The sequence below is a fragment of the Rhinichthys klamathensis genome, unplaced genomic scaffold, assembly GCF_029890125.1.
Source record: "Rhinichthys klamathensis goyatoka isolate OS25496 unplaced genomic scaffold, OSU_Roscu_1.1 h1tg000223l_1, whole genome shotgun sequence".
Taxonomy (NCBI): domain Eukaryota; kingdom Metazoa; phylum Chordata; class Actinopteri; order Cypriniformes; family Leuciscidae; genus Rhinichthys; species Rhinichthys klamathensis.
The window spans coordinates 4,873,391-4,899,966 of record NW_026606747.1 but is presented as its reverse complement, the minus strand read 5'-3'; the positions used below and the strand labels follow the sequence as shown (position 1 = coordinate 4,899,966).

The window sequence follows — 26,576 nt, the reverse complement described above, 5'->3', positions numbered from 1 at the left end:
AGAAGCAGCACTAGAGACAGCAGCAAGGAATTACCCAGAAGCAGCACTAGAGACAGCAGCGAGAATTACCTAGAAGCAGCACTAGAGACCGCAGCGAGGAATTACCCAGAAGCAGCACTAGAGACCGCAGCGAGGAATTACCTAGAAGCAGCACTAGAGACCGCAGCGAGGAATGACCTAGAAGCAGCACTAGAGACCGCAGCGAGGAATTACCTAGAAGCAGCACTAGAGACCGTAGCGAGGAATTACCTAGAAGCAGCACTAGAGACAGCAGCGAGGAATTACCTAAAAGCAGCACTAGAGACCGCAGCGAGGAATTACCTAGAAGCAGCACTAGAGACCGCAGCGAGGAATTACCTAAAAGCAGCACTAGAGACAGCGGCGAGGAATTACCTAGAAGCAGCACTAGAGACAGCAGCAAGGAATTACCCAGAAGCAGCACTAGAGACAGCAGCGAGAATTACCTAGAAGCAGCACTAGAGACCGCAGCGAGGAATTACCCAGAAGCAGCACTAGAGACCGCAGCGAGGAATTACCTAGAAGCAGCACTAGAGACCGCAGCGAGGAATGACCTAGAAGCAGCACTAGAGACCGCAGCGAGGAATTACCTAGAAGCAGCACTAGAGACCGTAGCGAGGAATTACCTAGAAGCAGCACTAGAGACAGCAGCGAGGAATTACCTAGAAGCAGCACTAGAGACCACAGCGAGGAATTACCTAGAAGCAGCACTAGAGACCGCAGCGAGGAATTACCTAGAAGCAGCACTAGAGACAGCAGCGAGGAATTACCTAAAAGCAGCACTAGAGACCGCAGTGAGGAATTACCTAGAAGTATCACTAGAGACAGCAGCGAGGAATTACCTAGAAGCAGCACTAGAGACCACAGCGAGGAATTACCTAGAAGCAGCACTAGAGACCGCAGCGAGGAATGACCTAGAAGCAGCACTAGAGACAGCAGTGAGGAATTACCTAGAAGCAGCACTAGAGACGCAGTGAGGAATTACCTAGAAGCAGCACTAGAGACAGCAGAGAGGAATTACCTAGAATCAGCACTAGAGACCGCAGCGAGGAATTACCTAGAAGCAGCACTAGAGACAGCAGCGAGGAATTACCTAGAAGCAGCACTAGAGACCGCAGCGAGGAATTACCTAGAAGCAGCACTAGAGACCGCAGCGAGGAATTACCTAGAAGCAGCACTAGAGAGAGCAGTGAGGAATTACCTAGAAGCAGTACTAGAGACAGCAGCGAGGAATTACCTAGAAGCAGCACTAGAGACAGCAGCGAGGAATTACCTAGAAGCAGCACTAGAGACAGCAGCTAGAAGCAGCACTAGAGACCGCAGCGAGGAATTACCTAGAAGCAGCACTAGAGACAGCAGCGAGGAATTACCTAGAAGCAGCACTAGAGACCGCAGCGAGGAATTACCTAGAAGCAGCACTAGAGACCGCAGCGAGGAATGACCTAGAAGCAGCACTAGAGACCGCAGCGAGGAATTACCTAGAAGCAGCACTAGAGACAGCAGCTAGAAGCAGCACTAGAGACCGCAGCGAGGAATTACCTAGAAGCAGCACTAGAGACAGCAGCGAAGAATTACCTAGAAGCAGCACTAGAGACCGCAGCGAGGAATTACCTAGAAGCAGCACTAGAGACCGCAGCGAGGAATTACCTAGAAGCAGCACTAGAGACAGCAGCAAGGAATTACCTAGAATCAGCACTAGAGACCGCAGCGAGGAATTACCTAGAAGCAGCAACGAAGAAATTCCTAGCAGCAGCAGACAGCAAACCTTCAGAAGCAGCAGCATCAGACAGGAAAATGATCAAAGTAGAGAAGCGAGGGACAGTGACAATGAAGGTGATTTAGTTGATGTTTCCTGCAATCTGTACAATAAGGTCCTTTTCTCTATACTCTCAAAATATGACAATGTTAAAGGTCTTGTGAATAGTGCCTACCAGGTTTTTATTAAATTATATATATATATATATATATATATATATATTTTTTTTTTACCTTTCTTCTCAGAGTGGAAAGTTGAGCCAAACTTGTTTCAGGCAGCACTTAAATACAGAAGGAGACTTTTGGAAAGGGCTGAAAGTCTAACTGCAGGACTGAGCCTATGCAGCAGTCCACAGGAGAGAGCAAGAGAAATGTTTACTTTCTATAAATCTCAACCTGGCAACTGGGCTCGTCCATTTTTCAAAATTAATAGTTTTCTTTAGATAAACACATTTTATACAAGCAATCTGTATGGCAATATCACTGTATATTTAAAGTGTTAGTTCACCCAAAAATGAAAATTCTGTCAGTAATTACTCACCCTCATGCAGTTCCAACCCCGTAAGACGTTCGTTCATCTTCGGAACACAAATTAAGATATTTGTGATTAAATCTGAGAGCTGGATCACTCCTCCATAGGCTTCTTAAGGGATCGAAACTGACCGGCCTAAAAGTTATGAAAGACATCGTAAAAATAGTCCAAGTGACTACAGTGGCTCAATCTTAAGTTTATCAAGCGACGAGAATACTTTTTGTGCGCAAAAAACAAACAAAAATAACGACTTAATAACGACCGTGATATTTCACGTAGTGGAACTGCGCAAAGCTTCTAGGTTGTACGTCACGCATCACACACATGACCAGCATCGGCCAATAGTGAGCCTACGTGTGACGTGCAACCTAGAAGCTTTGCGCAATATCACTACGTGGCTGACACTCAGGCATTTGAAAGTCTGGCGTTTTGGGTATTCTCGTTCCCAAAGCGTCGTTGACGCATCGCGAGTTCCCTCGATAGGGAACGTCTCAGGTTACGACTGTAACCATAGTTCCCTGAGAAAGGGAACGAGACGATGCGCCCTGCCATACTTCCTGCATCCCTGTGATCGGCTTGCTTCGGCAATTTTCGAAGCTAATCCCGGTTTGCACCGGATGTGCTTTTATCCCTTCCTGGTCATGACGTCACCCGCCCGTGACGCTCATTCTTTCCATTGGACTAGTTGACATTGATGCTCAGACGCATTCACGCTGGGGGCGTTCCCAAAGCGTCGTTGACGCATCGTCTCGTTCCCTTTCTCAGGGAACTATGGTTACAGTCGTAACCTGAGACGTTTTGCGCATGGTCAAAGAACGACCTGCTCTCATTGAAGTCCTATTCCCACGATTATCATCCCTGACAATTGATGCACAGGTAATGTACCTTCATGTGCTATTGACTATTTCCTAATAGATATTAAGATATACTTACACATCCTTCTATGTAATGATTATGCATAATCTACAGTTCCTTCTATTAACAAAGTATGGTTTATACACACCTGGTCAAATATTTTGGAATAATAACGATTAGTACGATTGGTCTCTTCTGTTCACCAAAGCTGAATTTATTTGATAAAAAATACAGTAAAAACTGTAATATTGTGAAACAGTATTACAATTTAAAATAATACATGTTTCTTGAGCAACTACACCGCGTTCCAAATTATTATGCAAATTGGAATTAAGTGTCATAAAAAAAAAATTATTTTGTTTTTCAATCAAACTCATGGATGGTATTGTGTCTCCTGGCTCTTTGGATCACTGAAATCAATCTCAGACACCTGTGATAATTAGTTTGCCAGGTGAGCCCAATTAAAGGAAAACTACTTAAGAAGGATGTTCCACATTATTAAGCAGGCCACAGGTTTCAAGCAATTTGGGAAAGAAAAAGGATCTCTCTGTTGCGGAAAAGCGTCAAATAGTGCAATGCCTTGGACAAGGTATGAAAACATTAGATATTTCACGAAAACTTAAGCGTGATCATCGTACTGTGAAGAGATTTCAGAGCACAGACGGGTTCATGCAGATAAAGGCATAATGAGGAAGGTTACTGCCAGACAAATTCATCGGATTAAGAGAGAAGCTGCTAAAATGCTATTACAAAGCAGCAAACAGGTATTTGAAGCTGCTAGTACCTCTGGAGTCCCGCGAACCTCAAGGTCTAGGATCCTCCAAAGGCTTGCACTTGTACATAAACCTACTATTCGGCCACCCCTAACCAATACTCACAAGCAGAAACGGTTGCAGTGGGCCCAGAAATACATGAAGACAAATTTTCAAACAGTCTTGTTTACTGATGAGTGCCGTGCAACCCTGGATGGTGCAGATGGATGGAGTAGTGGATGGTTGGTGGATGGCCACCATGTCCCAATAAGGCTGCGACGTCAGCAAGGAGGTGGCGGAGTCATGTTTTGGGCCGGAATCATGGGGAGAGAGCTGGTAGGCCCCTTTAGGGTCCCTGAAGGTGTGAAAATGACCTCGGCAAAGTACATAGAGTTTCTGACTTTCTTCTTCTCACTTTCTTCCATGGTACAAAAAGAAGAACCATGCCTTGCGTAGCAAAATCATCTTCATTCATGACAATGCACCATCTCAAGCTGCAAAGAATACTTCTGTGTCATTGGCTGCTAAGGGCAAAAAAAGAGAGAAACTCATGGTGTGGCCCCCATCCTCAACCCTATTGAGAACCTTTGGAGCATCCTCAAGCAAAAGATCTATGAGGGTGGGAGGCAGTTCGCATCAAAACAGCAACTCTGGGAGGCTATTCTGACATCCTGCAAAGAAATTCAAGCAGAAACTCACAACTTCAATGGATGCAAGAATTGTGAAGGTGATATCTAAGAAGGGGTCCTATGTTAACATGTAACTTGCCCTGTTAAGATGAGTTTGATTGAAATAGCTTTTGATTTCAGTAAATATGACCTCCTAATGCTGCAAATTCAACAAATGACCATTTTTAGTTCTTTACAACCTATAAAATGTTTTCAAACTCTGTTGTGCATAATAATTTGGAACAGTGCATTTTGAGTTTTTTATTTTTGAAAAAAATACTGTTTTCGTTGGGTGGTTTGTTCAATGAAATTTGACTTAAACCCTAACGGTTGGTGACTGGAAAATTATACTGACTGTCATTTGCATCGACTATTTAGGAAAATCAGTGTAAAATATCATTTGCATAATAATTTGGAACGCGGTGTAATCTGCACATTGTGAAACAAATGTTTTTCTCCAAAACACGTTGGGAACAATTATTTGCACCCTTTTATTAAGTACTTTTTGCAACCTCCTTTTTCCAAGATAACAGCTCTGAGTTTGATTTGATTTGATTTGATTAACTTTATTGTCTGTTCAGATTTACTCTTTGACACTGGCTCTACAACCACGTTACACACCACATAATAAAAACACATAAAACATGCATAGTAATACATACATGATAAATTAAATTAATACAATATGTGCATATTCACACGCCTATAAATACTACCTCAATTGAGAATTGAATTTAAAACAGTAGCCGCCAATGGAACAAACGATCTTTTATAAATATTCTTCTTGGCATATGATATACGTAGCCTACGTCCCGAAGGAAGGACCTCAAAGCAGAAGTGAAGGGGATGAGTCTGGTCTGAATATACCGCTGACGCCCTTTTCTCCAGAAAATGTGAGAATAGCTCTTGCAATGTACTCTGTTTTTGGCCGATAATCTTATTTGCTTCACTAATTACTCGTGTTAATTTATTCTTCTGTTTCACTGTTAGATTACCATACCATGAGACAATGTTGTAGGTTAGGACACTTTCAATCATCGATCTATAAACAATAGTTAAGATCCTCCTTTCGATGTCAAAATTTCTTAACTTCCTAAGTAGGCTTAAACGCTGTCTAGTTTTCTTATGTATATAATCCACATTGTCCTGGAACGATAGTTTCTCATCAATGATTGTACCTAGGTATTTAAAATTTGAGACTTGCTCTATCTTTACACCTTTAATGGTAACTTGTTCGTAAGGGGGGTCAACTGTGCCTTTCCTATTTTGATTCCCAAAGCATAATTCCTTGGTCTTCTCAATATTCAACCGTAGATGACTGTTGTATCTACGGTTTTCTCCTATAATGTCTGATGAGATTGGAGAACACCTGACAAGAGATCAAGAGACCATTCCTCCAGACATAATCTCCCCAGATCCTGCAGATTTCCAGATCCATGTTGGTGCTTCCTCTCTTCAGTTCAGCCACTCATCTTCTATAGGGTTCAGGTCTGGGGACTGGGATGGCCATTGCAGATGCTTGGTTCTGTGCTCAGTGACCCATTTTTGTTTTGATGTTTGATTTTGGATCACTGTCCTGTTGGAAGATCCAAACATGGCCCATTATAAGATTTCTAGCACAGGCTGATCTTACATTCACCTCTTTACATACCGATGACCCGCCCAACGGGGGGAGGCGATTACATGCGTTCCTTACATGCGCTTTTTGAGGCACACACGCACACTAGCACACACATGCAAGGTCTCTCGATCTCTCCCTCTCAGTCGTGCACGCGCTACACAGTTTGAACATATTCAAGTAGCCTTTCGAAAACCGGGACATTCAGTGTCCCGGGAGAGTGCATAAATTTCCCCGGACAGGTTATTAAAAAGAAGGACAATCCTGGTAAAACCGGGACAGGTGGCAACCCTAGGTGAACCCCGTGAGTCTGTGGAGGAGGGGGCAGATTCTCTCCACTATTTTGAATTTGTACTGCAGTAACTATTTTAAACACTAGCTGTCATTATTACTCATTAATTTTGACCTTTAAGGTAATTTCTCTAAAAGTGAAGCCCTTTTGACAGTTCCTTAGAGGTTTTATAGCATATACAATTGTTGTATAGTATGTGTGACATCAGTTAAGTGATTGACAGCTGTGGTATCCTGTCAGGAAAGAGTATGGGCTATTTAATGCTGGTTGGCTGTACCCTGAGCCACGTCACGTCTTGTCCCTCTTTGTGCGTCATCCACTAGCGCCTCAGGTATGTGCTGATAGCGGTTGGTTTAAATAATGTGCTGGGAACACTACTGATGTGTTGCATTTCTTTAAATTCTAGCGTGTACATTAGTACTTTTCCGACGGAGCACTTCATCAGCTCAGAGTGGGTGTCTGCTCACCCTTTCAAGTATGTAAACGCTGTATTGATATGTCGCTGTATTGAATGGTGGCTTATAATGGCGGGCGGCATAATGGGTCGCTATGTTACGATTAATGTTTTGCTTCCTATACCTCAGCTAATCGGGGGTTTTTGATTGCTGTAAACCATAGCCTGTGGGAATTGTATGTGAAGTGATATCATCTTGCGGTAGATGGCTAGAAAATTGTAGTGGAAAGATTACTAGTAACATCTCGCCTCCTTTAGGGCTTGGGTCTTCCCTCTCGTCCTCAGGATCGTTTTATGGTCTTCGGCACGATCTCCTCCTCGTTTCTGCAGTGATTGTGCTTTTTATATGAACACGAGTTGATAACTACGGTGTTTGCGCTGCTCTCCGCATCGCTGTGATTGCACCGTGACGCGTTTTATAAACACATTAACAGGATTTGTTTCGTCTACTTCTTCCTTTTAGAGTGATCGCAAAGTTATAACTGACTGTCATTTGTACGATAATCAGTGTGTGGATGTGTGTGCTGCATCAGCTTGATTTTTCTGTAATCCTTTTCTTTAGCTCACCTGTGTATTTTGTTTAGATTTTGCTTTCGTTGTTCATGTTTTGTTTGATACTTTCTTTGGTTATTTATTTGTTGTTGTTTTCCCCAGGAACTGAGGTGGCCAGGTGGAAGGACCTTCTCTTGCATGGTGGTGGTGTTGCAGTGAGTGACACTGTTTGGAGTGCCTGTGTGTGATCCAGGTGCATGGTGACGTGTGTGTGTGTGTGTGTGTGTGTGTGGGTAGGATTGCGCTTTTGGAAAAGCCATTAAGTGGTCCTTCCGCCGGTAGACTCTGCCTGGTGGTTTGGTATCGATTCTTATTTTTTGGTTGTCTGATCTGTGAATTAAATTTTAGTTCCTTCTTGCAGTTTCTCCTACCCTCGTGGGTAGAGGACTGTGCTGGTGTTGCCATTATACTGCCAATTGTATTACCTTGCTTGTGACTTGTCATTTGCTATATGTAGCGCTGTGCGCCCTTTTTAAAAACAGAATACTATTTTTAATTGTATACGTCAATAAAAGCTATTTTTATAAATTATTTGTACTTGTGTCTCTGACCTTCCTGGCACACACGAACCTGTGTGACCTAGTGCAAACTGCTGGGTTATTTTGATATTCCCTGATTTATTCAGGGTGGCGTAGTCGACAAATTATCATCATAAGCTAAATTATTTGTTAAAGTCCTAGACCGCTTCGTCACACATACATATACAGTATGCTATAAAACCTGACTCATGCCACACAAAGGCAAACTGCAGTATCATAGTGAAACCAAGGCAGACTGCAGTATGGGCAGATACTGCATTCTGCCTTGGTTTCACTCTACTTTTCTATACAATACTGCAACTAAAAATGTAAATTTATATAAGAAATGTATTAGGTAGCCATATGAAATTTTAACAGATTGTTGAGCAGATCCTGCACTTTTTATTTGTGAAAAAATTATTTAGAAAAATTGAAGATACTGCTCTTAGCCTTTGTAGGGCAGAGTTGATGCCCGGTTGTTTGTCGCAGCACTTAGGTAAACAATTAAGCGGCTAAAGCCGTCAATGCCTCCATGAATGACAAACCTCCACCTAAATAATAGATCAGATACATAAAATAAAACATTACATTTAATCATCCCCTCCCTTCCACCTCTATCCTCCCATGTCAGGGTTTTTTCCTGTATTTAAATTGTTAGGTGGCTACCCAAATGAAATTTCTCATCACTTGAGCAAATTCAGCCATCCATTTTTAAAACATCCCCTTCCATGCTATTTTTCTTCCAATATTTGTATATTGTTATATTATGTTTTACACTTACAAAACCAAACATTCCAAAAGTTTGTACTGGTTAGCATGGTGGGGATCTGTTTACTGGTGCAATCTGCTGGATGACAGAGCAAAAGTATTCAAACATTTTTTTAGCATAACCAACCTTTATGGAAGTAATTATTTACTTAATCCTGAATATCTAATTTGACTAAACTGAACTATATTAAAATATTTTGGAAAAAAAAATGGTTTCCTCTGCCTTGGGTAGGTGAGGGCCAACTTGTTTACTTAAAGATGGTAGTTTCTTATGAATAATATTAAGGCAAAGAAGGCCAGGTTATTTTTCCTACAGCCAGAGCATAAAAACAGAAAATAATTTAAAGAGGAAGACTGACAGGTTTGTAAATCATAGATATCCAGGCTTTTGAGCCTCTCGTTTTACTTTGTTTGCTTTTGATGTAAACACAAATTATATTACGGTAGATTAAGACCACCCAAAATCATTTGTCACCCAGGAAAAACCCTGTGCAATGTATCATAATTGCAGTTAGTATATTTTCCTAAGTTTAGGCTCCCAATACCTTATTAGCTTTTGGTTTCCGTCTATATGCCACATTGCATTTGGTCCTGAGACAGAGTATTGACGGCGATGACGTGTGCATATTGATAACGCTCTCAGCTGAGTTCCCAGTGGATCGACTCTTCGCACAGACTCGCGCACCCTTGAAGCTTAAAAGAAAAAAATATATATTTCTTTACACCAATACATCAATTAAAACCTAATTACATGTTTTGTTTTTGATTCTGTAATTAACTAGAAATTCAACACATTCTGGTATTTAAGCATCTAACCATAAATCCCAAACCTTTAATATAAAACAGCCAAATTGCTGGCAGCACACTGAATCAGTGCTGAAGATAACAATGTGCTGAAACTTTTGCTTGCTTTTTAATTCACATGCACTTTGCACGATGCAACTTATAGAACTAGACCTAGCTAGACTTCTTCAATTTGTACTGGATTCAGTGTGCGACCAGCAACCTTCTTGGAGAGGGGGTAAAATATTTGCGTGGCAGGGGGAGCTGCCACTCGACCTGTCACCGTTACATGCCTGTCATTCGACCAGTCACTTTCGCTCTTGTTGCCCGTATTGGAGCGCGTCAGGCGCGAGTGATTTCATTGTTAAGTCAATGCAAAGACGCGTTACGCGCGTAAAAAACATAACGTGCAATCCATCTCTCGCGCTCCAATAAGGGCAAAAAGAGCGAATAAAATATAAGATAAGAAGACAAATAGATAAATAAGAGCAGGATTGCACTGTCTGTGTGCACATGTGCATCAATCAGAGTGTCTGGTAGATGAAAACAGTGAGAGATCTTGTGGCTGGCGCGACGCTTAGTAAGAGCCACGAGACGCGCTCCAATACGGTCAAAAAGAGTGAATAAAATATAAGATAAGAAGACAAATAGGTAAATAAGACCAGGATTGCACTGTCTGTGTGTTCTCGTGCATTAATAGGAGTGTCTGGTAGATGAAAACAGTGAGAGATCTTGTGGCAGGCGCGCTTAGTAAGAGCCACGAGACGCGCTCAATTACGGGCAAAACAAGCGGATACAAAAAAAGAAGATAAGATGAAAAATAGTGTGACGACTCGCGCTCCGGATGAAAAAAATATATAAAGTAGGGTGGTAATGGGTAGGCTAAATAAGAGTAAAAGGAAATGCGGGAAGCATAACTGTCTATTTGATCATATGCATCAGCCGGAGTGTCTGCTAGTAGCTATAAGGCAGGTGAAAAGCATTTGGTTAATTGCGAATATTGACCTATTGTGCGTACCGTTCTGTCTCCCGCTGGCTTAAGGGGATACGCACTGCATTTGGTTTAAAAAACATCTTACATATTGTCAAAGCCCGTCTACGGAAAGCCTGGCCACTCCCTATTAAGTCCTGTTGTACCGAATTTTGGTTGTAGTTCCACCAGAGTTCCACTGGGGGCGATCGTCCGAGTGCAAAATGAATGGGAGTCTATGGGGCTAGACGGCTAAATTTGTCTCTTTCACCCGATTGCCGTTGAGAAATCTCAGATTTGATTGTAGGTTTTGCAAGTTCAACATGGGTTATAGGTTCGAAAGTTGAATGAACGAGTACTTATGTCCTTTCGATTTCTTACAGGTTGAGTTGTTGTTGCCCATAACACGCTAGCATTTTGCTAATGGACGCTGATTGGTCAGTGAAGGATTAATTACGACCAGAGATACCGCTTGATGGCATCGTGGCATCCGAAGCGGGACCAATGTTAAGGCGGACTTAACTCTCAAACATGTACTTACCTGTGTCAGCTGTGTTGTCGATGCCTCGAGAGAAAAGAAAGTGCAGAGCACAAAAGCATAGACATAATAAATACATAGACTGCCTATTGGCCGCTTTGGAACGTTGCTGCGATAGTTTTCTTATTGTGGAAAAAGCATTTTCTGTGATTGACACGATTTTAGCAATAACAAAGATAACTGATGGATCCTTTATCTATTGTAATACGATATGGTACAACTACAGTGCAATGCAAATAATAAATATAAGATAAAGTGAGAAATAATAGTAAATAGTTTAGTCAACAAAATAAACAAACAGTATACAGCAAATAAAATAGTATTGAAAAGGCTATATAAAATATAGGCTAAATAAAATAAAATGACACAACCCTGTCTATTTTTGTTAAATTTCAGTTTTATTGATCAGTAATAGACATTATAACAGTATAAGTAGCCTAAAAGGTATAAGTTATACAAGACAAGAAATAAAGTAAACGATTCAGACAAACATACAGCAGGATACAACGTTAAAATAGCCAAAATATAAAGTTATGAAACTTCACTTTGCCCTCAGCCAAAACGATTTGCCAGGAAACAAATGATAGATTAATGAGACCAAAGATCGCCCGATAGATATACACAATACGAATTATATCTCATGTTTAACCTCTAGACTAGAGACATCAGAGCCAGCGAAGCACTAGAAGCACTGGCCGAGGTAAGGCTGTTCCAGGCGGGGTAAGTTACATGAGCGCCCGGTAATCGCATGGATCACACAACTCCGAAAACGTCAGATCAAATTTTTAAATAGGCGCTATCTTTATAAATAAACCACAGATTTGAGCTTTAAACAACTACATTGTCGACTGAAAAACTATTAAAACTACATTTCGTGACACAATAACAGTAGTATTTTTAAATTTCGCGGATTTTCTCGTCTGTCTATGCGCGAAAGCACCAGTGAATGAAGGATTGCCGTAAATCAGGTCTCTGGTCGTACGATGTGTATGACGTCCAGGGACGTGCACAGGGGGGTTGCTCAGGTTGCCCGGGCAACTGCCCATATGCCCTTCTCACTCAAGTTGCCCTTCTCACTCAAGTTGCCCTTCCGAGAAAAAAATTAAATCGTACAATGGATGCAGAATTTCACGTAGGCCTAGATTAAAAAAAAAATCGCAAAGCCTCATTCACTTCCATTCGGGCACCGAAAGTGAAAGTCAGTATGAAGGGCAAACGCTGCACGCGACCATAGACTGCACGCGACCGGCGTAGGGCCACGCAAATTACTTAAGGCCACGCCTCCATCTCGTGTCATAGTCATAGCGCGCCGTCAAATGTTTAGCTACAACATCCACGACAAAATGAAGCGAAACTTCACGAAAAGAGGAAGAAGAAAAAAACCATGAGAGTGAATTGCGGGAACAACAATCAGGTAAACTTGTGTTCTCTCCTCTCTAAGTTTGATGTCAGCAAAGTTTGATGTTTTTCGGTCTTGCTAACCTAGCTGGGCAGGCAGTGCATCTCTTGCATCACTTTGTGGCTGACAAAAGTGAGAATAAAATACAATTATTTATTACGTTTGATTTTGATAAACGACAAAGTGCAACGGTGTTTGTTTACTGCAGCTCGGAAAACATAACCGCAGCTCGGAAAACATAACCGCGTCGTTTGTGTTATCGTGCGTTCAAATGCGCGTGCACGAAATAAAACTCGCATTTTTCAAGCAGAAATATGTGGAGACCAGACATACTGTACAATACATGCACGTGAATGATGGCACTCCCAATCAAAGTACACATTATACTTTTAAAACAAGACTGATTATCTAGTCTCAGTGTAGTTAAAAACTCTAAACAACTGCACTAATTATGCAAGATAGAAAGCAATGTATTGACAATTTGACATTGATTGACTATTGATTTATAGGCTATATTGAATTTAAAATGTTGATTAGCTGGACATACTGGTCAATATGGATGCACATCCCTCAGTAAATAATAACCATAAATCAAGAATTGCTCCAACATGCATAATAAAAAATAAAAAAATCATACTGATGCCGAAAATACCCAGGCTGTAGAAAGAACCAAAGTTAATCCCAAAAGCCAAAGCTCAGGGTTATAATTTATTATTTTCTTCTTATTTATGTTTACGTTAATATTCACTTACTTAATAATATTCATTTATTATCTTAACATTCTATAGAAAATACTCTATTCAATAAATATTGTGTGTTTGAACCTCATTCTGTTCTATATTGTTGTACTTATTCTTTGACTGTTTTGTTTAAAGGAGGGAGGATTGTATGGGAGCGCTGAAGTGTCAGGTGTGACTGTGGCAATGGCAAATGGTTTACATAGCTCACGACATCACAGGTCAGGTAGAGGGCCCCTTAGCAGAATTTTGCTTAGGGCCCCAGGGAGGTCAGGATCAGCACTGGGTGTAGCAGTCGATTCTGTTCCTTACCGGAATTCCTGTTCCCTTTACGCAATCATATTACAAATCATGCGTAGTTGCCCAGATGAGCAAAAAGCACAATTGAATGTACGGGAAGCCAAAAGGTTAAAAAAGGATTGTATTTTTTCCAAAATCTAAGCGTTTAAAAAAAAATTATTAGAAGCGAGTTTTTCGCCATCTGTCAATTCAATCCAGATTATTTATTTTAAAAAAAATAAACAATAAAATGAGCAACTCTTTTCTCATGTGTATTTTGGTGACATTTAACATATTGTTAATACATTTTGTATACTGTTTACAAAGTTGTATATCATAAACCTGTCATCTTTGACGTTTGCAATCTTTATAAATAATAATAAGACCATAATATGAGGCATTGCGTTTGGACATAAACACGATCAGATAAGGCAATTTGTATGGGCAAAATTCAACTGAATATATTCCTTCATATAGCCCGTGAGTTTTGGGGGTAGTGCCCTTTTTTCAGGTCAGAGCAACTGCCCCACAAAATTCCTGTGCACGTCCCTGATGACGTCATTGACATTTTAAAAGACTTTTTAAAGCAAATAAGTGACTCTAAAAAATCGCGCATTGCGCGTAGGGCACCAAGTGCTTGGGGGGGCACCAAAAAATCTGGGTCGTGAAAAATCATCACAATAGGCTACTAGTATAAATAACAAATAAAATATGTCTAAAGCATGTTAATATACAAAAGCAATACAAAAGTAATATAGGCCTAGACCAAATTAGTCGAGAAAAAGGTGAATCTCCTGTGCCAGTCTCCCTCTGGTGCCCCCCCTTCTCCACCTCCCAGTGGTCTGTTCGATTATGCCTCAATCAATGTCAAATTTGGCAGACACTGACCTCAGACATGGCCTCGAAAAGGCACCAAGAGTCGGGGGCGGAAAAAAGGAAAAAGAAGAGACAGCGGGATGATACTCTCGGGTCGCTTGCAGGTAAGACAATGTTTTAAATAAAAATGTTAGTTTTGTAGCGCGGGCGCCCTTGCGTCGTGTATGCATGTCCAGGGGGGCGTCGCTAGTAGTGCAAATGATCAGGGGCTTTTTTAGCCCTCCATGTTGAATCTTTTATTTTAACGGGGGTCCGGGAGTTTCTCGAATTTTGAAACTTGGGCTGTTTAAGATGCTGTTAGTTTGAGAAGAAAAGGAAGACCGCTTAGATACGTTTTTCTCTGATATTGTGTAAGGTCGCGAGGCAAGCGCATATCCGTGACTGGTCCAGTGGCAGGCGTAGGTAACGGTGACTGGTCCAGTGGCAGGCGTATGTAATGGTGACTGGTCCAGTGGCAGGCGCATTTAATGGTGACTGGTCCAGTGGCAGGCGCATGTAACGGTGACTGGTCCAGTGGCAGGCGCATGTAACGGTGACTGGTCCAGTGCCAGACGCATGTAACGGTGACTGGTCCGGTGGCAGGCGCATGTAACGGTGACTGGTCCAGTGGCAGGCACAAATAACGGTGACTGGTCCAGTACCAGACGCATGTAACGGTGACTGGTCCAGTGGCAGGCGCATGTAACGGTGACTGGTCCAGTGCCAGGCGCATGTAACGGTGACTGGTCCAGTGCCAGATGCATGTAACGGTGACTGGTCCAGTGGCAGGCGCATGTAATTGTGACTGGTCCAGTGGCAGGCACATGTAACGGTGACTGGTCCAGTGCCAGACGCATGTAATGGTGACTGGTCCAGTGGCAGCTACCCCTGCCACGCAAAGATTTTACCCCTACTGGCTTCTTGCTCGTTTTCAAGTATTCCCTTGGCTGTATGCACCTAAAGATAAAGGATTTCTTGTAAATTTGGAGTGCAACAATATTTTCTAGTTTACAAAAAGTGTAAACTCTAAATCTTATAAAAATGTTATTACTCTGAATATGAAGACCTTGTCATGAAGATGACCATGTATAATCCTGTACCCAGAGTTTAGGTAATGTCTAATGGTGTCTAATACATCATCAGTGACATCAGAGTACAAATCTCTAGCCCTTTGGGTTGGGAGAGGAAATTCTTTAAGCAAAAATGTTTGGCAATAATCATAACAGAATTACCAATGCTATCATCACAATCCTTTAAATTACAAATTAATAAAAAAAAAGTGATCTGGAGTGCCAGAAGTAGCTGCCATGTGTTTTATAGTGTATGTATTTATTTTCGTTATTTGTACAGTGCCATTCCACTTTTTCCTCTCTCTCAATAATGCAAATGTATTCAAATTAAGTACCTTAATCCATGTTGTTCCAGTCTTCTACGTATGGTTCGCTCAGATACTCCAAGCAGGCGCGCAAGCTGGACACATGAGTAACCACATATCACGTAGAACTCGGATCATCTCTTGTGGTATGTCCAGTAAAGGACGTTCTGCTCCTTTAGTTGTCCTGTCCTTCACAGCTCTGAGTAACAGCAAATCTGTAGAGGATGTAGTCATCAACTTGCTGCGCGAGCATCATAAGGTCGTCCACAATTTCACCAACTACCTCCATTGTTTAAAATAAACCAGCGTCTGTTCAGGGCGTCACCTCTTGACCGTCGACTGTGAGTGACGTCACTTCCCAAGACAAACACGCCCCATAGCATAATCCCACCTTTGACCCTGATTGACAGGTTTCCGTGTAAGGCATCGGAAATGCAAATAAGGGAATTGCGATTCCATTTGAGTTTTGTTTGGCTACAAACGCGACGCTGAGAAAGTGAAAAAGCAGACGTGGTAATTGAAATTGCAATTTAAATATGACAGGGCCAAAACTCGTCAGATATGGGAAACACAGTTGCAAACGGACTTTGCTTTTCCATTTGAAATTTGGCAGTCAGTGTGCGTTCGCTTAAACGAAAATGCAAACGGTAATGCGCGATTTGCAATTGCGTTTGGATTATGTCACATTTTAAGCGTCCACAAATTGAAAAAGCAATTGCAAATACAATTTGCAATTCCTTTTGAATAATGTCCGGAATATCATTCCATAATAGATGGCACGGGATTAATTATTAGCCAACTGGCAGATGATACGGCATTGCTTTAAAGAGATGCCTCTCAGATTACAATTGCTTTAACCTCCCTTCTATCTTTTTCAAACGCTTCTGGCCTCCCGATTAAAAAATGTGCTATATCCTCTTTCTGTAATATTCCCGTTAAAGAGAGTGTCACGTATTTAGGAATTAAAATAACAAAAGATACTACAATAAGATGCCTGGAGAATTTTAACCTAATTGTCAAGAATACACAGAAAAAAATTTAATCTTTGGTTAGTACGAGACTTATCCCTGAAAGGCAGATCTCTGGGTTGTCCTAATCTGCACTCTTTCTTCACTCCTTATTTGTGGATCAGTCTACTTGCAAGTTGATTGATGTAATGTTGCTTACATTTTTAAGGAAGAATAATATTAGATACTTGCTATATTAGAAAATCAGTTAAATTAAATTCCTATAATAAAGGCAGTTTTAATTGTTTTAATTTTAAATCCCCTAATAATACCCTAAAAATGAATTGGCCTAAAGGCTTCTCCACAATCAGTCTTCTACTTGGTGTGTAATCCCACGGCATGTCTTCTCCCAGTTAGGAGCTGATTTTGAGTGGCTGATTGATATAAACGCCAACGAGGAGGAGAAAGATCTTGTGGGCTAGCCAGCAAACAATTGTCTTTAGATCTGTGTTTTGTCTTTTCTTTGTCAGTTGTTGTTTGTTTCTTCGACGATTAAGAACGGCCGTCCAAACGTCTGCTATGTCAAAATATACTTGCGCATTAGTGGGAATAAAGCCTATTGGACGGATAATAACGGACGATAATGGTGTCCCTTTGCATAGACGTCTCTGCCAGACTGACATTTGCTTAAACCTGGGGTTTTTTCAACTTTTTCAGGAGCCGACGCAGCACATTTTTCTTGTTTTCCTTATTGGGCACACCCAAGTCAGATCATCGAGTACGTTACTAATCAGTCAATTATTTGATTCACCTGTTTTAAATGAGAGAGAGATAATAAAAACATATATGTGGTGCAGATGCGCTTCAAGAATGGTTTGCAAGCCCCTGGCTTAGGGCCGAAATCTGCTACTACCTATTGATAAAGTCAAGCCTATGGATATTTGTACAAACAAAGTCTTTACATATATGAAGAATAATACATGGACATCTTTCTGTCTTTACAAATATGAATATTTAATTCATGAAAATCTTTCTGGATTTTGTCTTTCAGATCAGCTGAAAGCATAGCAAAACTTGCTTTCCATTTCTCCAAGCTGAGACAGAGTTTAGATGGATTGTAACTGGAGGTTCCAAAAACATTTCAGACACAAGTATTGAGAGTTTCAGATATTCCCTCGGATATCTCGGGTTTTGGAAATAATCCCCTAACCTCTTTCATGATGTAATCAGCTATTTTCCTGACCTGCTTTTTATTTAAACTCATCGCAGAAGGTTTAGCAAGTGGCCCTGTGGCTTAGTTGGTCAAAGCGCCTGTCTTGTAAACAGGAGATCCTGGGTTCGAATCCCAGCAGTGCCTATGCCGCTGGATGTGGGCACCGCTCACCTACCCTTTTTACATACGTAAATCTTTGGATGCTGAACAGTGTGTATCTGCACAAAAAGTGGAAATCTAAGAAGTGATATCGTGAATGGAGGTATTCAAAGTTTGTGGTTTCGAGTCCCACCAGAGTCGTGCATACCCTCTTTTGCTCAGATGTCTTTGTGTTGGACAAGCATACGCTTAAACCCTTGGATCCACAAACAACTTCTGAAGCATCCCCTTCACGCTCTGCTTATTTTGCTTATTGCACACACCCAACTCAGATCATAGAGTACTCTACTAATTATCTTAAGTCACCTATTTAAATAAGGGAGATAACAAGAATGGGTTGAAATCCAATGGCTCAGGCCAAAATCTGCAACTACCTATTGTTGGCCACCTACCTAGCAAAAGAAAAAAAAACATGCTTTCCATTTCTCCTAGCTGAAACAGCGTTTAGATGTATCGTAACTGAGAGTTTCGATCCAAAATGAAATGGTTTGAGATATTCCCATGTCCCTGAATAGAAGCCTGCACACCTTTCAGGTTTTGGAAATAACCCTCTAACTTCAAAGGGACCTATTCATAATGTAATCAGCTACTCTCCTGACATGCTACCTCTTTTAGACTTTGTATACAAAAGCATCGAATCAGGGACAGTACCTGGCGCTGTGGCTTAGTTGGTCAAAGCGCCTGTCTAGTAAACAGGAGATCCTGGGTTCGAATCCCAGCAGTGCCTAATCTGTGGCTTCTAAGAGTAGTCATTCAACCTTTTCAGATGTAAAATTCTCGGCAGGAAAGACAATCTGGACCTCTCGGTTGCAAATAAAGGTTGTTGGTTTTTGGGTCCCACCTGAGTCACGAATGGTGTCCCTTTGCATAGACGTCTTTGCCAGACTGACATTTGCTTAAACCTGGGGTTTTTCAACTTTTTCAGGAGCCGACGCAGCACATTTTTCTTGTTTTCCTTATTGGGCACACCCAAGTCAGATCATCGAATACGTTACTAATCAGTCAATTATTTGATTCACCTGTTTTAAATGAGAGAGAGATAATAAAAACATATATGTGGTGCAGATGCGCTTCAAGAATGGTTTGCAAGCCCCTGGCTTAGGGCCGAAATCTGCTACTACCTATTGATAAAGTCAAGCCTATGGATATTTGTAAAAACAAAGTCTTTACATATATGAAGAATAATACATGGACATCTTTCTGTCTTTACAAATATGAATATTTAATTCATGAAAATCTTTCTGGATTTTGTCTTTCAGATCAGCTGAAAGCATAGCAAAACTTGCTTTCCATTTCTCCAAGCTGAGACAGAGTTTAGATGGATTTTAACTGGAGGTTCCAAAAACATTTCAGACACAAGTATTGAGAGTTTCAGATATTCCCTCGGATATCTCGGGTTTTTGGAAATAATCCCCTAACCTCTTTCATGATGTAATCAGCTATTTTCCTGACCTGCTTTTTATTTAAACACATCGCAGAAGGTTTAGCAAGTGGCGCTGTGGCTTAGTTGGTCAAAGCGCCTGTCTTGTAAACAGGAGATCCTGGGTTCGAATCCCAGCAGTGCCTATGCTGTGGGATGTGGGCACAGCTCACCTACCCTTTTTACATACGTAAATCTTTGGATGCTGAACAGTGTGTATCTGCACAAAAAGTGGAAATCTAAGAAGTGATATCGTGAATGGAGGTATTCAAAGTTTGTGGGTTCGAGTCCCACCAGAGTCGTGCATACCCTCTTTTGCTCAGATGTCTTTGTGTTGGACAAGCATACGCTTAAACCCTTGGATCCACAAACAACTTCTGAAGCATCCCCTTCACGCTCTGCTTATTTTGCTTATTGCACACACCCAACTCAGATCATAGAGTACTCTACTAATTAGCTTAAGTCACCTATTTAAATAAGGGAGATAACATGAATGGGTTGAAATCCAATGGCTCAGGCCAAAATCTGCAACTACCTATTGTTGGCCACCTACCTAGCAAAAGAAAAAAAAACATGCTTTCCATTTCTCCTAGCTGAAACAGCGTTTAGATGTATCGTAACTGAGAGTTTCGATCCAAAATGAAATGGTTTGAGATATTCCCATGTCCCTGAATAGAAGCATGCAGAGGGTTTTGAAAATAACCCTCTAACTTCAAAGGGACCTATTCATGATGTAATCAGCTATTCTCCTGACATGCTACCTCTTTTAGACTTTGTATACAAAAGCATCGAATCAGGGACAGTACCTGGCGCTGTGGCTTCATTGGTCAAAGCGCCTGTCTAGTAAACAGGAGATCCTGGGTTCGAATCCCAGCAGTGCCTAATCTGTGGCTTCTAAGAGTAGTCGTTCAACCTTTTCAGATGTAAAATTCTCGGCAGGAAAGACAATCTGGACCTCTCGGTTGCAAATAAAGGTTGTTAGTTTTTGGGTCCCACCTGAGTCACGAATGGTGTCCCTTTGCATAGACGTCTTTGCCAGACTGACATTTGCTTAAACCTGGGGTTTTTCAACTTTTTCAGGAGCCGACGCAGCACATTTTTCTTGTTTTCCTTATTGGGCACACCCAAGTCAGATTATTGAGTACGTTACTAATCAGTCAATTATTTGATCCACCTGTTTTAAATGAGAGAGAGATAATAAAAACAAATACAGGTCCTTCTCAAAAAATTAGCATATTGTGATAAAGTTCATTATTTTCCATAATGTAATGATAAAAATTAAACTTTCAAATACTTTAGATTCATCGCACACCAACTGAAATATTTCAGGTCTTTTATTGTTTTAACACTGATGATTTTGGCATACAGCTCATGAAAACCCAAAATTCTTGTCTCAAAAAATTAGCATATCATGAAAAGGGTCTCTAAACAATAGGGGTGTAACGATATTCGAACCGAACCGAAAAACCGCGATACAGAACACACGATTCGAATCGCGATACTCTCATTGCGTACCGAACACGCCCCTCCCCGCCCCCTGCTACCCCGGCCCCGCCCAGCCCGGCTCAATGGACCTCATGTCTTGTGTACAGTACACAACAAATTCAGTTTTGTAGCCTAATAACCACCATTAACACCAAATAACAAGCTCCGTGTTTTGTTACTTTCGATAATAAGCAAGGTGTAATCTTTCAAATTCTGTCTATTTGATCACGAAATTCAAACAATAAATGGCGTTTTGGCGCTCTTTGATGTGGCGTGACAGATGGCTGTATGCCTACTAAGCTCCTCATTTCAAACGGCAGCGCGGAGCGCGGGTAAACGCGATCATCTCTTCCTCAGTTACAGAATGGACACCTGAAGGTATGTTGAAAGATGCAGTATACTTACTGAAAGGCATCATAACTCGTGTAATCGCTCAATCAGTGTTTCAGCAGCGGAAAGACGTCAATAAAACAGCATAGCTCGTCACTAGCATTATATTTACCTCAACAGGCAAGTGATTCAGTGTCCACAACTTTGGTTCCTATAAATGAACTCTTGCACTAAATAAATGCACCATGTTAGCCTATATATTATATTTTACTTAAAGACCCACTCCGATGAAAATAATGTTTTTCTAGGTGTTAACATGTTCTTGTGGCATTTTTCTTATGTTAGAGGACATATCTTGAGAAAAATAAGCTCAAAGTTGTATTTCTGAGTATTTCTACATTCAAATGGCTGTGAATAAGTAGCAGACGCTAAAATGCCGTTTAAAATAGACTGGAGTTGTGACGTAGTAACTCCACTGGGCGGGGCCACAAGCTTGTTAAAATTAATCGAAAGTGCCCCTCTCAAACAAATATCAATGATAATATTGTTTTCAATAAAACAAAATGCATTTGATTATAATTAACATGACAATGTGACAAAATTCACGTTTACTTGTATGTTTCTGTCGGTTTGAGCTGTCGTTGCCATGACTCGTTGCTATGGGTTGCGTCACTTGCGTGTCTTGCATCGGACTCGACTGAAGGGGTCAGTCTCCGTTTTCGAGGCCGAGGGTCAGTAATGTGGACGGCAGGAGCGCATAAATAATCGTTGCAAAAGTTATGCGTTTTAAAACGAAAACGCACTGTACGGCTGGATAGCTCCAATATTCCTCTCAATTTTTGTTGCACCGGTAATGACAGGTTGGGGGTGTAAGCTAGCGGGAGAGACAGAGCTCTCAGCAACGGGCAGGGGGAGGGTCATCTCCGTGCCAACGGCTCCGCCCACAACGCAGAGGCGAATTGCTAATGAGCTACTGCCGCTCTGCTGAAGCAAAGTCCCAGAAAACGGCACAGGTTTTGTGAGTTTGGCTAAAAATGGCATAATCATAATTTAAAGACCACTGGGAATGTTTACAAATAGCTCAAAATATGATCGGAGTGGGACTTTAACCTGTTAATGATATCTTGATTATTTAATGTATGCTTAAAATATCTTTCATGAAAATGAAAACTGTGTAAATTATTATATTTCAATAACAAATTAGAGTAAAAACACAAGTTAATGCAAAAACTGCCTTATGTTCAGTTTACATGTTTTCATACAATGTGTTGTGTGTTGATTATTATATCTAAAAAATAAATAGCATCTGAATTTAGGTTAAAAGTCTAGGCTACAACCTTTAATGTTATAGTAATGTGCGGCTCCCTATATAGTTTACAGATTTAGCAGATTTTTTTTAATCCTTGTGAAACGTTTAATTGTAATTGAATTAATTTAAAGAAAGACCATTTTTTCGTTAAACCACTGTTTAAAAAAAAAGAAAAAAAAGAAGCAATTTTAGCTTTCTAAACCGAACCGAACCGAACCGAGACGTCAAAACCGTGGGAAAACCGAACCGTCAATTTTGTGTATCGTTACACCCCTACTAAACAAGCTATTAACCTAATCATCTGATTCAACTAATTAACTCTAAACACCTGCAAAAGATTCCTGAGGCTTTTAAAAACTCCCAGCCTGTTTCATTACTCAAAACCGCAAACATGGGTAAGACTGCCGACCTGACTGCTGTCCAGAAGGCCATCATTGACACCCTCAAGCAAGAGGGTAAGACAGAAAGAAATTTCTGAACAAATAGGCTGTTCCCAGAGTGCTGTATCAAGGCACCTCAGTGGGAAGTCTGTGGGAAGGAAAAAGTGTGGCAAAAAACGCTGCACAACGAGAAGAGGTGACCGGACCCTGAGGAAGATTGAATAGAATAGAATAGAATAGAATAGAATAGAATAGAATATACTTTATTGTCCCCTAGGGGAAATTTGTCATGGACTCAAGAGTGCATAGTGCATAGTAGTAGCTGCCCTTACAGACAATAAATACACGTTAAAATACAAACAACTAAAGACGTACATATAAGCTACATAAAAAAAAATTACAAAAAATAAATAAAAATAAATAAAATTAAAACAAATTACAACAAGCAGACCACCAAGTTATTGCACACTTCCCAGGCCTCCGCATACAAGTCTATTTAAAATTTTGATTTAAAATTTTAATAGAGGTGGGTACGAAAGAGTATTTAAACCGGTTTAATTTTGTTTTGGGAATTCTATACCTTCTGCCAGAAGGCAAGAGCTCATATTCCGTTTGAAGGATGTGGGACGGGTCCAACAGTACTCTCCGCGCCTGCCTAAGTACAGACTGCTCATAGATGGACTGAAGGGTCCATTGAACTAAAATCAATGAACAAAAGGCGTGCATAAGCCTTGGGATCCTCCAGATGCTTAAGAGTTAGGTGGGAGATACTATTAATTGCATCGTCTGTACTCCTTCCTTGCCTATAAGCAAACTGGAGTGGATCTAGTTCAGTATTAACTTCAGATTTCAGTACGGATACCATGTATTTTTCAAAACATTTCATGACCACAGAAGTTAAAGCCGCTGGTCTATAATCATTGTTTTCTGTAGGACAGGGTTTCTTTGGAATGGGAATAATGGTAGATTTTTTCCAGAGGGCAGGAACCAAATGGGAATCTGCAGACCTCTGAAACACAGGGCACCATGCAGGGGTTAGCTCTGCAGCAAAGGTCTTTAGAAGAAAAGCAGAGATACCATCAGGACCTGCAGATTTCCTTTTGCATACATGGCTGAAAAGTGACTGGATTTTGAGGGGATCAACTACTAACCTTGAACAGGGGTCAGTTGTAATTGACTGTATTACATTATTACATTCCAAAGAGTAGTCCTGTGTATCAAACCTAAGAAAAAAATCATTAAATTCATTTTCCTTACTCAGCTCATCATGTGTTATGAGGCCCTTTCTATGTGTTGTCATATTTGTAACAGCTTTCATGGAGACCCAGAGTTTTTTAGAGTCCATAGAAGCAAAATTCTGTTCTATGACATCCCTGTGTTTCCTTCTTGCCTCCCTTAATGACTGATTAAGCTCCCTTTGAACTGATTTTAACCCCATTCTATCATGATTCCTAAAAGCCATTTTTTTCCGGTTGATACAGTCCTTTAAATCTCTGGTGATGTATGGCTTATTGTTAGGGTAGATTGTAATAACCTTCTTGGTGGCCACACAATCCTCACAGAATTTAATGTACTCTGTAATAGTGTCAGTGGCTTCATCGATACCCAAACCATGAAAAATGTCCCAGTCTGTGCAGAGAAATGAGCCCTTTAGTGTCTCTATACTTTCTTTAGACCATACAGTCACTGTCTTAGTTAATGGTTTACTGCTCTTTAAAACAGTCTTATAGGTGGGTATCAGATGGACTGTATTATGGTCTGAGTTTGACACAGGGGGCTTTGGACTGGCCCTGTATGCATGTCTTATATTACCATAACATTTGTCCAACACTCTATTGTCTCGAGTGCCACACTTGACATATTGTTCAAATCCTGGAAGGGATAGTTCCAATTTACAGTGGTTAAAATCTCCAAGAATAAAGACCGGGGCTCCCGGAGTGCGTTGCAGTTGATTGTGGACACAGTCTGCAACACGAGCTGCCGCTCGGGCCGCATTCCCGCTGGGTGGCACATACGCTGAGCAAATTACAATATTGCCAAACTCCCTCGGGAGGTAAAAGGGTCTTAGAGAAAGGCACAGCAATTCAATATCAGGGCTGCACACAATCTCTCTCACAGAATAGTTCCTGCACCAGCTGTCACTCACAAACACACAGATACCTCCCCCTCGACTTTTACCCGAAGTTTCATCCCTGTCTCCCTACAAGGGAGAAACCCTCCAGCTCAATCAGAGAGTTGGGGATGTCTTTGTGGAGCCAAGTCTCAGTAAATACCAGCAAACCCCCCTCGCGATATTCAAAACATACCCTCATGTTGGTACGGAGTTCCTCAATTTTGTTCCTAAGAGAGCGAACGTTGCTCAGGATCATACCAGGCAGCGGAGGTCTACTGCCTCTCCGGCGGAGACGCTGTCGGGTCCCCCCACGTCGGCCTCTCTTCCGTAGTTTTCCGCGAGACGGCAGGATTTTAAATGACTCGGGCAGGTTGAATAAATCCGCGGGCGGCGATGTTGTTCCTGTGTAGCGGAGTGACAACAGCGTGTCTCTGGAGTAGATGAGTGGTAACCCACCCTCCAAATGTGGAAAAGTTTGACACATCCTCAAAAGCTGCCAGACAATCAGTACCAGAAATAGTCCTTGTGCAAATAACGCCATAATGCTCCTCTAAAACGAATAAAAACAATAACAAACAAACAAAATAAGTAAAAACAGCAGCAGCAGCAGCACACGAGTCCGGGTCGCCAGCAGAGCAGCGCCACCGGAAGTTGAAGCGGAGGATTGTGGAGAAGGACCGATTCCAGACCTTGGGGGACCTGGGGAAGCAGTGGACTGAGTCTGGAGTAGAAACATCCAGAGCCACCGTGCACAGGCGTGTGCAGGAAATGGGCTACAGGTGCCGCATTCCCCAGGTCAAGCCACTTTTGAACCAGAAACAGCGGCAGAAGCACCTGACCTGGGCTACAGAGAAGCAGCACTGGACTGTTGCTCAGTTTTGCATGTCATTCGGAAATCAAGGTGCTAGAGTCTGGAGGAAGACTGGGGAGAAGGAAATGCCAAAATGCCTGAAGTCCAGTGTCAAGTACCCACAGTCAGTGATGGTCTGGGGTGCCATGTCAGCTGCTGGTGTTGGTGCACTGTGTTTTATCAAGGGCAGGGTCAATGCAGCTAGCTATCAGGAGATTTTGGCGCACTTCTTGCTTCCATCTGCTGAAAAGCTTTATGGAGATGAAGATTTCATTTTTCAGCACGACCTGGCACCTGCTCACAGTGCCAAAACCACTGGTAAATGGTTTACTGACCATGGTATTACTGTGCTCAATTGGCCTGCCAACTTTGACCTGAACCCCATAGAGAATCTGTGGGATATTGTGAAGAGAAAGTTGAGAGACGCAAGACCCAACACTCTGGATGAGCTTAAGGCCGCTATCGAAGCATCCTGGGCCTCCATAACACCTCAGCAGTGCCACAGGCTGATTGCCTCCATGCCACGCCGCATTGAAGCAGTCATTTCTGCAAAAGGATTCCCGACCAAGTATTGACTATTGAGTGCATAACTGAACATAATTATTTGAAGGTTGACTTTTTTTTTTGTGTTGAAAACACTTCTTTTATTGGT

At 41.4% G+C, this 26,576-nt stretch overlaps 4 non-coding genes across 4 annotated transcripts; all 4 read left to right on the top strand.

The window, feature by feature from the left end:
* The first annotated feature begins 17,948 nt into the window (after nt 1–17,948).
* On the top strand, nt 17,949–18,022 carry trnat-ugu (transfer RNA threonine (anticodon UGU)). The gene has a single exon. It is a non-coding gene; the product is annotated as a tRNA-Thr (tRNA).
* Nucleotides 18,023–18,690: 668 nt separating this feature from the next.
* On the top strand, nt 18,691–18,764 carry trnat-agu (transfer RNA threonine (anticodon AGU)). Its single transcript has one exon. It is a non-coding gene; the product is annotated as a tRNA-Thr (tRNA).
* A 765-nt stretch (nt 18,765–19,529) lies between these two features.
* On the top strand, nt 19,530–19,603 carry trnat-ugu (transfer RNA threonine (anticodon UGU)). The gene has a single exon. It is a non-coding gene; the product is annotated as a tRNA-Thr (tRNA).
* Nucleotides 19,604–20,265: 662 nt separating this feature from the next.
* On the top strand, nt 20,266–20,339 carry trnat-agu (transfer RNA threonine (anticodon AGU)). Its single transcript has one exon. It is a non-coding gene; the product is annotated as a tRNA-Thr (tRNA).
* Nucleotides 20,340–26,576: the final 6,237 nt, after the last annotated feature.